This window comes from Chiloscyllium punctatum, chromosome 15, assembly GCF_047496795.1.
Source record: "Chiloscyllium punctatum isolate Juve2018m chromosome 15, sChiPun1.3, whole genome shotgun sequence".
Lineage (NCBI taxonomy): Eukaryota > Metazoa > Chordata > Chondrichthyes > Orectolobiformes > Hemiscylliidae > Chiloscyllium > Chiloscyllium punctatum.
Window position 1 is genome coordinate 64303663 of NC_092753.1, and position 13002 is coordinate 64316664.

The 13002-nt window shown below is 42.8% G+C and overlaps 1 protein-coding gene across 3 annotated transcripts in view; it reads left to right on the plus strand.

The window, feature by feature from the left end:
* The window catches only part of cd247 (CD247 molecule), a 151317-nt gene that overhangs the window by 48907 nt on the left and 89408 nt on the right, over window positions 1–13002 (plus strand). The window contains exon 1 of one of the 3 annotated variants that reach the window (XM_072585319.1): window positions 10018–10188. The exons of the other annotated variants lie outside the window; for them this stretch is intronic. The gene's annotated coding sequence lies outside the window, so the exon portion shown is untranslated. Of the gene's footprint in view, window positions 1–10017; window positions 10189–13002 lie in introns of those variants that run through there. 3 annotated transcript variants of the gene reach the window in all.

The following is a 13002-nucleotide window of genomic DNA, read 5'->3' on the forward strand; positions in this document are numbered from 1 at the left end:
TGGAGGTTTGGGACTGGGATAAGATGCGGGGAGGGGAAATGAGTAAACTGGTGAAATCCACATTCAACCGGTGTGGTTGCAGGGTCCCAACCTTTTCCAACACCTTCATATGCCTATCACTTTCTCAGCTACCTTCCCCAGCCCCACCCCCCCTTCCATTTATCTCTTAAACCCCTGGACCACAAGCCTCATTCCTGATGAAGGGTTTATGTTCGAAATGTTGATTCTCCTGCTCCTTGGATGTTGCCTGACTGGCTGTGCTTTTCCAGGACCACAGTCCCCACTGTCCACTTCACCCAGGGACCCCACACTCCCACTCTCTACTTCACCTGGGGACCCCACCCTCCCAATCTCCACTTGGGGACCTCACCCTCCCACTCTGCACTTCACCCAGGGACCCCACCCTCCCACTCTCCACCCCAGGACCCCACTCTCCCACTCTCCACCCGGTGACCTCACCCTCTCACTCTCCACTTCACCCAGGGACCCCACTCTCCACTTCACCCCAAGACCCCACTCTCCCACTCTCCACCCGTTGACCTCACCCTCCCACACTCCACTTCACCCAGGGACCCCACTCTCCACTTCACCCCAAGACCCCACTCTCCCACTCTCCACCCGTTGACCCCACCCTCCCACACTCCACTTCACCCAGGGACCCCACCCTCCCACTCTCCACCCCAGGACCCCACTCTCCCACTCTCCACCCGTTGACCCTACCCTCCCACTCTCCACTTCACCCAGGGACCCCACTCTCCACTTCACCCCAAGACCCCACTCTCCCACTCTCCACCCGTTGACCCCACCCTCCCATTCTCCACTTCACCCGGGGACCTCACCCTCTCAATCTCCACTTGGGGACCCCACCCTCCCACTCTCCACTTCACCCCAGGACCCCACTCTCCCACTCTCCACCCATTGACCCCACCCTCCCACTCTCTACTTCACCCCCGGACCCCACCCTCCCACTCTCCACTTTACCCAGGGACCCCACCCTCCCACTCTCCACCCGGTGACCTCACCCTCCCAATCTCCACCCCACCCTCCCACTCTCCACTTCACCTGGGCACCCCCTCTCTCTGCTTCCATTTCATCCAGGTACACTCTTTCCTGCTCTCCACTTCACTAATGGTCTGAAGTGGTTAATATTCATATTCATATTATGTTGGCTCAGCTCCACACGGTGTGTGTTTAGAAACAAGGAGATCTACCATAGCTCTCTGAGATAACAGACATATCTTTACCAGCTACCTAAAGTCTTAACAATTATGCTAGACGAAATATAGTTGTATTTATTAGTCTTGTTCAATAAATCTTCTCATTTGAGAACAATACCTCTTCTGTTCTTAAATGACCCACTCTCTCTTTTTGTCTCATTGGAGCCTATCCCTGGACTGATGTCTTAACAGCAATGGCAACTGAGTCACCTGCAATCCCCAGGCTCCTTGCATGTCCTGCAGGACTGATGTGGCTATCTGCATGTGGTCTAATTGAACACATGCCTTGATATCTCATGGCATTATCCTGTGACTGACTGAAGTCCATCTTCACTTTCTCAGGGACTTTTCCTCTCTGACTTTTAGACCATCCCATTTGTGTGAAGCTCATGCAGTGTGTTTGCTGTGTAAACTGCTGGCATATGCTGCAGCTCTGCTGTTGCTGTCGCATGGTGCCATATAGTGACATGTTCACCCCCTGTCTATCACAAGCTGCCTGCCTGTGCCTCTGTACGAAAAACATGTGGAAGTTCCAGAGGTTAGCAGCCTTAACTCAGTGTGCCCTCAGAAAGCAGTGCCAAGCAGATATAAGTTAGCAGCCTCTCACTTAGGTAGCAGTAATGTCTGTGTGGAGTTTGCACATTCTGTGGCTGTGTGGGTTTCCTCCGGGTGCTCTGTTTTCCCCCCACAGTCCAAAGGTGTGCAGGTTAGGTGAATTGGCCACGCTAAATTGCCCATAGTGTTAGGTGCATTAGTCAGAGGGAAATGGGTCTGGGTGGGTTACTCTTCGGAGGGTTGGTGTGGACTTGTTGGGCCGAAGGGCCTGTTTCCACACTGTAGGGAATCTAATCTAAAGTAGCAGAAAAAACTAAGACCAATAAGATGCATGTATCCATTTCAATGCAAAAGCATTCTGTGCTGATGGACGAGATGTGTGTGTACCCCTACTCACAAAGTGCTCTGATAGGTCGTTATGTGTCTGTCAGCTTCAAAGAAAGCCTGAAATGGTGTCTGAGTCAACTGGAGAACAGGTATGATGATGTGGAGAGGCTGATTGATTTGTGATGCAGAGTTGCATTGATGAAGGGTCAAGGAGGATGGTGGCCATGGAACATTCAGTGGCATGATGGCTGGGAGAGACAGTTATTGGGCTGCAGCCTTCAGGTCCCTGCTTTGTTTTACCTGTCGTGAATTTTCCATGTCTAGTTTCCCCAGTGGAGGAGAGGAAAATCAGAAGTGGATTGAAAATAAGGAAGGTGGGGATTTAATGAAATGCAAATACAAGGGGATAAAAGTAGTCAAGTATAAAATTCTGAAGTCACCATTTCAGGCTTGAGGGAAAGTCAGGATTTTTTTGCAATGTCAAAAATCAGATTTCTTAATTCTGATCTATTTTACCTTTTGGGTGGATTTATACAGACAGGCTGCAGTAGTCCAGTTGCTGGCATCTTCTCAATTATAGACAAGAAATGTTCTCTTAGCAGTGATACCCACATTCCTTGCAGTAGGTGGCATTTGTAAAGTGATGCAAGTGAGCTGATTTGTGCCAGTGAAAGACTTAGCATTAAGCTCTGGCTGCATTTAAAGAGGGAGCTCTACACTCCTCCAATCTGGCTTCCTGTACATCCCAACCTTTCTTAGACCCTCTGGCAATATATTGCTTTCAGCTCTATAATGCTCTTCCTGAACCTTTCTGTCTCTCGCTTTCCCTATTCCTTCAAACAAACTTCTTTGAGCAAACTTTCATTCCCTGCCTAATGTTTCCTTGTATGGTGCTGTGCCCAATCTTATACTTTCATGATAACATTTTCATGAGGAGACTTGGTATATTTCACTCTGGTGAAAGTGCCTTTGAAATAGAAATTGTTATTCAGGATGTGAAAGTATAGTGACAAATTTTGTCAATGAAACACAATTGTGTGGAAAAGAAGGTGTCCAAAAGAAAGATGAAAAGTTCTACGAGTGAAGCAGAGTAGCAATTGTAGTTTTGGATTCAGACGCTGAATGTAAAATGCAGTGAGGTCAGATTCCGATGGGAAGCCATTTCGTACATCTGGAATATGAATCCAAACCTAGTGTTGTGCCTTGATTGAAAAGTGCTCAAGGGTTTATTGGACCTCCTGGGTATTTTATGGACACAAGCACAGATTTAAAAAAAACTTTTGAGACTGTGGAAGCTCTAAAAACATTTAACATCTTCCAGATGTCACCATCCTTTCTCAGTGATGGACATTCAGGTCAAGAATCTTTGGCAGCTGTTACAAAAGCAAATACATTGTTGATTTGTATGAATACATTGATATAATTGAAATCTGGGGAATTGACATGGAATTCAATAAAGCATCACAAGAACACATGGAATATCCAGCTACTTCTGCACCAGCAGGGATTAGCAGGGATTTCCCCCAGGGATTAAATACGATATAGAAGATGAAGTGAGAACGTGCAGTGTGGGGTTAACTGGAAGAGATAAGAGGAGGAAGAGATGAAAGGTTCTGAGTAGGAGGCCATATCAGCACAGAGGGGTCAGAGAGCAACCTCCTTCCTGAACCCTTGTGAAGAACACAATGGGCCTGGTCTTCTGGTCTCCAGACAGTCTTAATCAGACTCACTCTGGAAGATGCATGTTGGGACCTCTCTAAAATCCCAAAACATTGGCTATGCAGGAAGTGCCCATTTGAGTCGAAACTTTCTGTGGAAAGTTCTTCAGCATCAGGAGCCCAACCATAAAGTCCACAGCTCCAGGGTAAAGTCAGCCATTTCAGAGGTTTACATATCTTAATAGTTAGCCAGGCAAAGTTAAATGAAGAAAACCAGCTCACTAATAATACTAACCACAAATCACTTACTCACATTGATCCCCATCACTCACACATTGATCCCCATCACGCACACTGATCCCCATCACGCTCACACTGACACTCATCACTCTCACAGTGATCCCCATCACTCACACTGATCCTCATCACACACACTGATCTCCATCACTCACACTGATCTCTATCACTCACACTGATCCCCATCACTCACACACTGATCCCAATCACTCCCACTGATCTCCACCACTCACACTGATCTCTATCACTCACACTGATCTCTATCACTCACACTGATCTCTATCACTAACACTGATCCCCATCACACACACACTGGTCCCCATCACGCACACACTGACACTCATCACTCTCACAGTGATCCCCATCACTCTCACAGTGATCCCCATCACTCACACTGATCCTCATCACACACACTGATTCCCATCACTCCCACTGATCCCCATCACTAACACTGATCCCCATCACACACACACTGGTCCCCATCACGCACACACTGACACTCATCACTCTCACAGTGATCCCCATCACTCATACATTGATCCCCATCACACACACACTGATCCCCATCACTCCCACTGATCCCCATCATGCACACTTATCCCCATCACTCACAATGATCCTAATCACTCACACTGACCCTCAATGGCTCACACTGATCCCCATCACTCTCACACTGATCCCCATCACTCACACACTGATCCTCATCACACACACACTGATCCCCATCACTCTCACACTGATCCCCATCACTCACACACTGATCCTCATCACACACACACTGATCCCCATCACTCACACACTGATCCCCATCACTCACACACTGATCCTCATCACACACACACTGATCCCCATCACTCACACACTGATCCCCATCACTCACAATGATCCTAATCACTCACACTGACCCTCAATGGCTCACACTGATCCCCATCACTCTCACACTGATCCCCATCACTCACACACTGATCCTCATCACACACACACTGATCCCCATCACTCTCACACTGATCCCCATCACTCACACACTGATCCTCATCACACACACACTGATCCCCATCACTCACACACTGATCCCCATCACTCACACACTGATCCTCATCACACACACACTGATCCCCATCACTCACACACTGATCCCCATCACTCACACACTGATCCCCATTACGCACACACTGATCCCCATCACTCACACACTGATCCCCATTACGCACACACTGATCCCCATCACTCACACACTGATCCCCATCACTCACACACTGATCCCCATCACTCACACACTGATCCCCATTACGCACACACTGACACTCATCATTCTCACACTGATCCTCATCACACACACTGATCCCCATCACTCCCACTAATCTCCATCACTCACACTGATCACTATCACTCACACTGATCTCCATCACTCACACCGATCCCCATCTCTCACACTGATCTCCAATCACTCACAATGATTCCCAATCACTCACAATGATCCCCAATCATACACACTGATCTCAATCACTCATAATGATCCACAATCACTCATACCAATCTCCAATCACTCACATTGATCCCAATCACTCATCCGATCCCCAATCACTCACAATGATCCCCTATCATTCACTCTGATTCCAATCACTCACACTGATCCCCAATCACTCATCCGATCCCCAATCACTCACAATGATCCCCTATCATTCACTCTGATCCCCAATCACTCACACTGATCCCCAATCACTCACACCGATCCCCAATCACTCACAATGATCCCCAATCACTCACACTGATCCCCAATCACTCACACTGATCCCCAATCACTCAGTGTACCTAATCACTTATTCTAAATCCCCAAATGGACAACTGTTCCCTTGCAACCTTCCCACTGAACATCTCTACACTAACCTTCTGCCATCTGACACTGACCTCAACCCACCTGCCATCCTTACACCTCCCTCATTTATCTGGTCACTTAACCCTTACCCACTGGTATCCCACCCTCTAACCCACTTAACACACCAGCAACCCTCCCATCTTCCCCAGCCTTGCATTTTGCACCAATTGTTTATCTTCCCTCAGTAGTTGTCAGAATGGTTTTAACACCTTTAAACGCAGAATCAAACAGTTACAGCCATAAAAAAGTGGGCTTTGAGAGTTTTGAGAGGTGACCTTATTGAGGTTTATAAAATGAAGATGAAGTGAACGGCGGGTGTCCTTTCCCTAGGCTGGGCGTTTCAAGATTAGGGAGCAAACTTTGAAGGTGAGAGGAGAAAGATTTTAAAAAGACACGAGGGGCACTATTTGTTTTTCCCCAGTGCATGGTTTGCGTGTGGAATAAATGTCCAGAGGCAGCCATGCCTCATGACAATCCTTTCTGCTGCTGCCTGTGTGGTTTGCTGGACTTTTTAACGATTCCTTCACAGCCTGGCTGAAAATCTCCTCGAAAAGTAAGTAGGCAATTTTTTTTTCTCTGTTCTAGGTGGTCAGTAAAGACACTGACTCAGATCAGAAGATTCAGGTCAATGTGATACTTCTGCACTTCCAAAAATATGGCCTCACTGAAATCTATCATCTGCTGTAGCCTTCCTGCATCCTCAAAACAGGGTGAGGATGGTGTTGTTATTGACTGTAGAGTTGGTCATGTGATCAATGTTTATGCACTTCATCCTGCCTAAACTGGATCTGTAGACATTTGCAGCAACTAGTTTGCTGTCCACAGTTCTGTAAAAGAGGTCACTGAGGTCACTATCCATTAACATAGAACATAGAACACAGAACATAGAACAATACAGCACAGAACAGGCCCTTCGGCCCACGATGTTGTGCCGAACTTCTATCCTAGATTAAGCACCCATCCATGTACCTATCCAAATGCCGCTTAAAGGTCGCCAATGAATCTGACTCTACCACTCCCTCGGGCAGCGCATTCCATGCCCCCACCACTCTCTGGGTAAAGAACCCACCCCTGACATCTCCCCTATACCTTCCACCCTTCACCTTAAATTTATGTCCCCTTGTAATACTCTGTTGTACCCAGGGAAAAAGTTTCTGACTGTCTACTCTATCTATTCCTCTGATCATCTTATAAACCTCGATCAAGTCACCCCTCATCCTTCGCCGTTCCAACGAGAAAAGGCCGAGAACTCTCAACCTATCCTCGTAAGACGTACTCTCCATTCCAGGCAACATCCTGGTAAATCTTCTCTGCACCCTCTCCAAAGCTTCCACATCTTTCCTAAAGTGAGGCGACCAGAACTGCACACAGTACTCCAAATGTGGCCTAACCAAAGTCCTGTACAGCTGCAACATCACCTCACGACTCTTGAATTCAATCCCTCTGCTAATGAACGATAATACTCCATAGGCCTTCTTACAAACTCTATCCACCTGAGTGGCAACCTTCAAAGATCTATGTACAAAGACCCCAAGATCCCTCTGTTCCTCCACCTGACCAAGAACCCTACCATTAACCCTGTATTCCGCATTCTTATTTGTTCTTCCAAAATGGACAACCTCACACTTGGCAGGGTTGAACTCCATCTGCCATTCCTCAGCCCAGCTCTGCATCATATCTAAGTCCCTCTGCAGCCGACAACAGCCCTCCTCACTGTCCACAACTCCACCTATCTTTGTATCATCTGCAAACTAAATTAAGAGCAAACTAAATTAGACTCATTATTGCCAAACCAAAGCAAGCTGATCCTACCTTTATAATGTCCTCTAAATTACATATGGTGTCATGTCTGTGTAGTTACAAGTCTGACATCAAGTGTTGTTTAAAAAGTGTGGGATGAGAGGAAGATGGGAAATGAAAAGGAGGATTAGGATACACTGTCATCTTTGATAGTTTCAGTGCCTTCACTGATGATGGGTTCAGCAAACAAAGTCCCAAAAATGACCAACACCATTACTTCCAGAGGAACAGGATACACAGATGCATCTGTTTCCCTTTGCTTACCTCCTGCTGTCTCTGGTTGTGTTGCTTTGTTAGTGAGAGTCGTGTAATGTGTTTGGCTGATATGGCTATTGTAAATAGTAAGTCATGTGTGCAAACTCATGGGCTGTGGACAGGAAGCTTTCAGTGAGTATTTGAGGGTGTGGTCTAACAAATGTTAGGTATGAGTTCACATTGACAGAATTTTTTATGAAATGATTTTCAACCTTGTTTCAACATCTCTCCACGGCCTCGCCCTCATTTTCTCTGTGATATCCTGCAGCTCCATGATATCTGTACTGCCTGGCTCTTGTATATCTCTTGTATATCATTGTGACGGTGTCTTCAGCTGCTGAGGCTCCAAGCTGTGGTGTTCTCCGCTTAAACCTCTCCCCCTCTCCTCATTCAATTTGCTCCATAAAGGCTAAATTTCTGGTCATCTGGTTTCGTATCCCCTTAAATGGTTTAGTGTCAAATTTAATTTCTTTAATACTTCTGTGAAGTGCTTAGGAATTTTTATTATGTTAAAAGTGCTATAGAAATACAAAGTGTTGCTTTGACGTTGACAGTGTGACAACTTTAGCAGTATTTGAGGCTAATGTTGAGTTGGTGAGATGCCACATTTATAAATGACCTTGACCACTTGTGAGAGGACATTGAATGTCTTGTGACATGGCATTCAAATCTTCAGTGCTGGACTTGTGGCATTGACCTCTGCAGCTATCTGGTCCCTTTAGGAAATGTGTCTGGATGGTTTCCTGTGGATATAGGACACTTCTTCTGCCAAGGTGTCTGCTGCAAAGTCTGTATACCTTGCAGTCTGCTCTCTCCCACACTGTACTTGTCTTCTGTTACATCCAAGTTTTACTTGGCTCACAAAGGACTCCCAGTACCTGCAGCAACCACATTCCACCTCCTCGAGAAAAATTGCAGTGTTGCTTTAAGTATTGCAAACCAACTTTAACTGTTGCTGGCTGTTCATGAGCTTGGCCATCTTCTCAGGCCTCCACTTATTAAAAAGCATGCTTAAAGCTGGATCAGTGCTGCAATTGTGTACAGTGTCAACAATGTAGATTGTAAGTTCCAATTTGGGACCAATTGAGTTCAGTTAACATTAAATGTTACAAAATTGTATCATAGGAGTTTTTCTCACATTTGTTACTTATGTCAGCACTGACCCGGTGGCTACAAAATTACAGGTAAAAATTGACCTTGTCAATTTGTGCAAACAGTGAACACACAAACCAAAATATCAGTGAATCGGTCCTGGGATCCCATCAGCATATTCTGGATAAAGTGCCCATACTGAGAGCTCCCAAGCAGGCAACTCAGGTAAGCATTATGATGGGTCCTCAGGCAACTGCTGGACACCTTGGGGGAATACAGAGGTGGGTGCGAGGGACTAGAATGTGTGTGGTTCCACAGCAGCTCTTCATTGCTCCTGGTCACACAGGAAGCTGTGGTCTCCACTGATGCCACTGAGAATATCTGAGATGCTAGGCCCGATGCCTGCATTGCCATCAATGACTAATTTCAGTGAGGAGACCTTAAAACCCAGGAATTAGCATTTTCAACACCCATCCAGGACACGTCGAAACTCGGCCCTGCAAACTTATCGCTAAAGTATTTCAATACCTGCATGTGTTGGACACAAGACGGCCGACTGCTGCATTGATATGTTTTCTTCGAATGTAAAATGAGCAAAATAACCTTCCAGCCTCCTAATAAAGAGTTATTACTATCCTCTGGATTACAGAGGCAGAGTACTGCAGAATACTGTGATAAAGCTCAAGTCATCAGGGACTTGTCCACCATGGACTTCCCCCGAGTATCAAATGTAGGTTTCCAATACACAACTATTATCGGGTGATAGCATCAGTATACACAATATACTCCTACAGAGAAAACCCCGCTCTCAGCTTCCTTTTTCCAATGTGTGGGAGACTCAACCATTCATTGAGATACCACGACTTTATTCACCGTTACTAAAATTATTTAGAACAAACCTGTAGTAGGGGTTGTTTAAAGGCTAACAACGATAAGGTCCAAACACTCTAAAGTGAAAACGTTGTGGAGAGCAAGCACAAATGGAGAAGAAGAACAGTCTAAAATAATAGGCGTCAAATTCTTTAAAGACGTTTCTCAGTCAGCAGTGAAACAAGTTAAAGAAAGCAGCTTTGTGGTTTTTCAGTCTGTCAGAAATTGATATTACTCACAGGTATGTACAATGAATGTACTGTGACTTCCAAACTGATGTAATTATTTCAGAATTGTATTTATCATAGATAGGCCTTCTTAAAATTAATAGGTTTAAGATTCACTATGTCATCCGTGGCTTAGGAGGTATTACTGGAATTATAAAATGCACCTCTTATTTACCCCCAGATTGAAAATACTTTGAAAGTTCTCATTGCATATTTGTTACTGATAAATGTTTGACACCAAAAAGCAAAATAATATGGTCATTGATTTAAAGTAGAACATAAAGAACAGGACTGGTGGTTGATACATATCCTAGGAGGAAGATGAGAGAATTAAGTAATTAAAGAATCAAAACTGAAACAAGGAGAATGTGTTAGTATTTCCTGTTTCAAAGATTGGAATATCTATTTGTTATCTTCAACGAAATTGCTGAAGGCTTTAGACACTGTGGAATCACAATCTGAAACCATTTATTTTTCTGAGAACTAGATGCAGGGAGGATAAATTATTGAAGGCTAAGTGCAAGACATGAAGAATTGTAAATTTTAAGCTGCTCATTTCTGACAGGATGCTTTTTCAAAACGAGTACACATAAAGTTTTAAATTTGCAAACTCCGTGAGGTGCTTTTTATGAGAATTGTATAATGGGAGGGTCAAAAACTACTCCAGGTTGTACGCAGTGTGTCAGAAACCATAGCTGTTGAATACTGTCAAGAACTGGATTCTGGACTGCCAGAAACCAAGGCCATTGAGCCCGTAGAGAACTATGAATGGTGGAAGTAAAAAGTAAAGGATGTTGATACAGAGAGTGATCAGAGGGGGAGGCTGACCAAAGTTGATTCCTTCAAGAGTTGCAGTAGTTGAAAAATTGAAACATTAATTCCTAACTTAGTTAACTAATTTGGGAATGGATGGGTTACAATGCAATGCAAACCATTCAAACATCGCAATAAAGATTACCGACAGTGAATTGTTCTATTAGATGCTTATGCAAACAACTGAGAAACACATTTGATATTGTACCTGAGGGAAAACTGACAGTATCTTAGATGGAGTTTGACAGATTGGAATGGCTGTACTTGCAGGTTCACTTTCTTTAATATTCTGAACTTAATCCAAAAAACTAATTTTTGTTCCTGTCTTGGGATATTAGTTCATATGTTATGTACTTCATTTGAAAGAAATACAGCTTTTAAAATCTAGCCATCTTCATTTTATGACATCTTCCAAAAATTGTAAGCTGTAATTTTAATGCTGTATTTTACAAAACTAAAATGTATGGAAATAAGTATTTTGAGTATTTGTAGTAAATAGATATATTATATTGTTTTCCTTGTTAGGATAAATGTGTTTAGTATGAAAATGGGTAAACTTTATAAATACTGAAGTTTCTTCACAAATGCAAATATAAATCAAAACTCATTTTATGTAATTATTTGATTATTTTCAAAGTTTTAAAATATTAAGAGTTTGCAATAGATAAGGTTGTTTTTAGACTGAACTGTCCTGCGTTATCATGATGATAATTCCTAACGAGTTAATTATTTGATTGAATAATTCCAAGGAAACTAAAAATGGTCACAGAACTCTTCATAATCCATTTCTTGTTCAGAAATTCCACACACAGTCATTCTTGGAATTTGTGGGAAATGTCTGTTTCTAATACTGAAACATAAACGAAGGAAATCAGAGAATACTTTTCATAGCATCAATTGTAGATTTTTTAAAAAAATCCAAATAATGTACATCCCTGATATGTTTATTAATATTAAAAGGCACAAATCTTATCATAACATTCACAAAGAGAGAAATGACTTTAAAGAATCAGATATATAAGTATCTTCCCATTTCATGTTAATTTGAAATATTTTTGTTCTATGTTCTGTACAAAGGAAATTTCTTTCTAAAGCTATATGTCTAAATGAAATAAAATATATGGATCAGTGCAACCTTTAATTCTTAACGTGATCACAAAATCAACAATTTTGCATCAAATTATAACGCTAGTCAGTTCCAAATTTACAGAACTACAAACTGAAACTCTTGATCTGGACTCTTGACTTCTTGACAGTTTTAATGAGAAGCCTGATCATCTAATCAGCCTGTCATATGTTTGTTATTTTGCAATTTTAGTATATGTTTTAGAATCATTTAAATACAAGGGCATTAATGCAGCACCATTTGTGAATATACCATGTTCATTATGTGAAGAATGCACAACAGTTCACTGCTAATAGTTGACTAGAATGTCATGTTAAAATCATATTCTAACCAACTGTATTTCAGCTTGAAAGAAGTGAAATGGCTGCTGAATGCAACTGTATTATTGCATCTTCCTGTTGTTTCCAGTAACTTTAATTTAGCAATCTTCTTTATAAGCAATTTTACGAAGAATGTGAATATCATTGTGTTTGGCCCCGTTTGTATTTTTACAAGTGACCAGATACTTAAATGAGATACAAATTTTCTTGTTAAGGTCAAAAATAAAAGCAATTTCCAAAATGATTGTTGCAAAGAATTGAATTTAAATGCTAAGATGCGTATCATCATGACAAAGCTTCATTATTGTAACTCCACTACGCTTAGGTTTTCAGCTACTTCTTTTTAACTTTTTAATTTTCTGATCCAAAGGCGACAGTTTCCTCTTGCAGAAAGGTGGTTTGATCACTGATAATAAACGCCGAGACTCAGAAACCCTTGGCAAGTATTCAAAGAATGTTTCCAAATTTAGTTAGTAGAATATTGCAGAAAATGTTCATGATTAGACAACAGATCCAGTAAAATATTTTTGGTTGCTCTTTTCAAAAAGAAATGTTTTCCATATTTCTGA